Here is a 4,131-nt window from a genome sequence, read left to right on the forward strand (position 1 = left end):
CACAGATTTATTTTGTTGCAAAAACTAACAATAAAAAAGTATAATATGACTTATGTTGAATTCCAGTTTTCTGAAGACATACAGTATGTGAGGAACAGCATGAAATTTAAGGTCTGTGAAGAGTGGACCATTTTTATACTAGATGTTTCTTTTAAAGATTTTAATCATGCACTAACACACACTTTTATTCATTTTTAAAACACGTTTTAAAAAGTGTGTTAATTAAAACCTTGTTTCATACTATTTTTTTTTTTTATTTTTTTATTTTTTTTTGCAGTGCTGAATCATGGGCATCATCAATGTGTCGTGTGCAGAGATTCAGACTCCAGTGGGTTTTCTGTTTGTGATTCTGCCAGTCATAATGAATCAAACACTCAATAGAGACTGTGCTCAGAGATGGTTTTCAGAGGTGAGTGTGTTTCTGTTCTCAAACTACACCATTATTCACACACACACACACACACACACACACACACACACACACACACACACACACACACACACACACACACACACACACTCATGATCTGATGGTGTTTTATTTGTTCAGGATTGGAGTCTGATTGTAGATCCATTAGATCCTCGAACACAGACTGATTCTGTTATTTCAGTCTCATCTGATCGTCTCGTCACGTCTCGCTGTGTGAATCTGAATCATCGGATCATCTGTCATTCTGCTGATGGAGTAAATCAATCTCTCTCATTCATCTGTTTAATATTAATGTATTATTATAAATGACGCTCTATTGATTATCGTGTTCATTTCAGACTCCATTCATTCAGAACACATCATTCAAAGGTGAGAGAAACACTTGAGTAAAACACATGAGTGTGTCCTGATTGAGATCAAACTCTGTGTTGAACTGAATCTTCAAGGTAATGATGATGATTGTGAATGTGTTTTTCAGTGAGGAATCAAACTGCAGTGACTCCAAACTCAGGTGAGTTTCAGCCGATAAACCTCTGATTACTCACTAATAAAACACTGCAGTCCTTTTCTCCCATATTGACTTATATTTGTCATCATTGTGTTTTATTAAAGATGTCCAGAATGAAGTGACTCCAGATCGAAGAACTTTAGGTAAATCATGATGAAAGTGAAGGCTGTAGATTTGTTTGCTGATGTTGTTTTGATCATGTTCATATATCAGCTGATTTCATTGCTTCATTTCGATGTTTAAGTTGATTGTCTGGTTTTGTTTTCTATCACTTGTATAGTTCTGTTCTGGTGGCTTTTGGCTTTACTCTTCATTTTTGTTCCTCTCATCATCATCCTCATCTTAATCTATTTGAAAAGGCGTAAAAGGATTTCCAGGTGAGTCCAGATCGATCTTAAAGTATCACTTCAGTTGTTAAATGTCTCTCTATATTTGATCATGAATCACGTTTCTCATCTTCTTCAGACGACTAAATCTGTGGAATCAGTCTGAAATAAACTCAAACACATGTGATCAAATGTAATAATCAGATTCAATCTGTTGGCAGATCTTTTCAGAGAGGTAAATGAATAAATGTAATGGAGTGAATCTCTTGAACACTGAAGAGTTGAAGCAGGCGGATGATGTTTTAACCTTCACACAGATCTGATGAGAATCAATCTTCATCTGCTGTGAATGAATGTGTTTCTCTCAGGAATCCTCAAACACTGATGACCAAAACTAGTTTAGTATCTGATGCTCCTGATTCACTGAATTGATCTGAACAGTTTCAGTCTTTTTCATGTGAATGTGGTCTTTCAATCCTTCAAATGAATGGATGAAGGGAGTTTGTGTTCATCCTGATCTTCTCAACTCTTATTTATTCTCATTCATCTGCATCTGTGTGCTGTATTAATGCTGTTGAATCCGATACAGACGAGATCTAAAGCCTGCTGTGTTTCTGTTAAATTCTGTCTCTAGAAATCAAATCTGTGTTTTAATGTTGGATTCATCCTCAGATCTTCATCAGCTGCTGTTTATGGACAGATAGATCAGTATCAGATCAGATATCTGTTTTAACCATCATCAGTCCATTATTCTGCTGCCTTGATGAAGATGAATGTTGACTGAATTCATTACTTGTGTTCCTCATGGAGATGTTTAGAGTCACTGAAGCAGAATTTCACTTTTTGACAGGAGGAATGCCCCTATTTCAATTTAAGAGAAGTTTTGGGTTATTTGGTTTATTCAAAGTGAAAGTAAACAGTTAAAAGAGCCTGTAAAGATGTGTGCAGCTCTTATAAAGTGACAAAACTAACATGCTGAAGAGACAGTTCAACCAAAAATGTACTCACTTGTTATCATTATTATTATTATTATTATCATTATTATTATTATTATTTTTTTTTTCTTGTGCTGAACACAAAGAAGATATCTTGAATAATGTGGATAACATTAGCTGGTCCCCACTGACTTTAATAAATAAATCAAATACTATGGATGTAACTGTTTCGTTTCTTACATCCTACAAAATACATTTTATGGTCAACATGTTTTATGTTAAACACCGTGAAAGTCAGTAAATGATGACAGAATTGTCATTTTTGGGTGATGGTACGCTAATAAAACAAAGAAATCACTCACTGCTCTTGACTGAAGAACTTTAACACAGTTGCTTTAATAAGAGTCAATGTATGTATGTAAAATGTACATAGTGTTTTATTTGTATATTTGCAATTCAGTTTCTTGAATGCTACTGATGAATGCACATACTGTGCCTAAAACTGAAATCACTGTTTGTTTTATCTGTATATGATGTGTTTTTGTGACATGTAGCCTATCTTTGTTCTTATTTTTTTAAATAAAGATAAAAAGCTTTTTTCACTCACTTTTTTGTCCTAAACTAATGTCATTATTTTTATTTTATATTTTGTTACCTCGTATAGCTTTGGTTTGAAAACAGGGAAATTAGTTTGTTTGGGGGATTTATAAATGAAGCGTATTTCCAGCACGTGGATGTTGTTGCCACTGATGACGTTTGGTCTTCCGCTTCTGCGCCTGCGCGAGTCTGAACTGAAGACTGAACAACATAACCAGCAAAACTCAACAAAAACCCCGTCAGTGTGGATCTGACAGCAGCATCATGTCTGGAAACTCTTTTCCAGGTGTGTAGATATCAGTATATCACTCTGTGTTTCTGTGTGTCATTATAGCCTACCCTACTATTTGTTTCATGATCATGAAAAATATCATAATAGAAATCAGTCTGCCATACAAAAACATCGTGCAATGTTCTGGAAAGTTAGTTTATAAAGCGTAAAATTGGCACATGAAATAACCAGAAATCAGCTAACGTTATATATTACATGTTCAGTTCGCCACTGCGGTCAAGACAGCCGCACTCTTTACGGTTTGCGCGTCTAATCACATATATATGAACATGAATAAATGTACAATAAAAATGATCAAATGATGTACCACAAAGAAGTAATTCATAAACATTAAAATCAATGTTCAAGTAAAAAAAAAATAATCTGATAATTGTACTACTATGTTTTATGTCCACGTGGGAAATAGCAATACATGACTATTCTCATTTCACTTTATGGTCTTTTAAGGCTTATATTACATTTTATGCAGTAATATTCGTGAACAGAAATCTATTGTGATATGAGCTAAAGTAAAGCTTCTTTACATCCATTGTGACCGCTCTAGCACCCATATACCGTAAGTGCGCGATTAGACGCGCAAACCAAAAAAAGTGCGGCTGGCATGACCGCAGTCCTTTACTGCTTTTAGCCTATATTCAGTGTACTCAACCAGATAAAAATTATTTTTCAGTCGTTTTAATTAAATTTAGCCCACCCTGAGAATCACACAAGCCCCCCACCGGGTGTGTGATATTAATGTGATATATTACTACCAAAAAAAGGGTATAATCCTTCTCTTTAACTCCATACTGAAATCCCAGATCGCCAGGCAATGAAAATATACATATAAATAAATAAATATAAATAAATATATATTTGTGTTTGGGATACTGTGAACACGGAGACTGTATTGCACACCCTAACAAGCGGATAAAATGGTTGTTACTTATTACTTGACTTTTTCTTTTTCATTTACAATTTTTTTTTACAGCCAATTTAACTTGAACTGAAAACCCTGTACACAAATAAAATTATATTTAGGAGTTGCAACATTTTTTTTTTTC

At 34.4% G+C, this 4,131-nt stretch overlaps 1 long non-coding RNA gene across 1 annotated transcript; it reads left to right on the forward strand.

Annotated features, from left to right (window-relative positions):
• The first annotated feature begins 813 nt into the window (after positions 1-813).
• Positions 814-1,488, forward strand: LOC141328289 (uncharacterized). The gene is made up of 3 exons (XR_012355177.1): positions 814-941; positions 1,043-1,081; positions 1,219-1,488. It is a non-coding gene; the product is annotated as an uncharacterized lncRNA (long non-coding RNA).
• The last annotated feature ends 2,643 nt before the right edge of the window (positions 1,489-4,131 follow it).

Source organism: Garra rufa, chromosome 1 (genome assembly GCF_049309525.1).
Source record: "Garra rufa chromosome 1, GarRuf1.0, whole genome shotgun sequence".
NCBI lineage: Eukaryota > Metazoa > Chordata > Actinopteri > Cypriniformes > Cyprinidae > Garra > Garra rufa.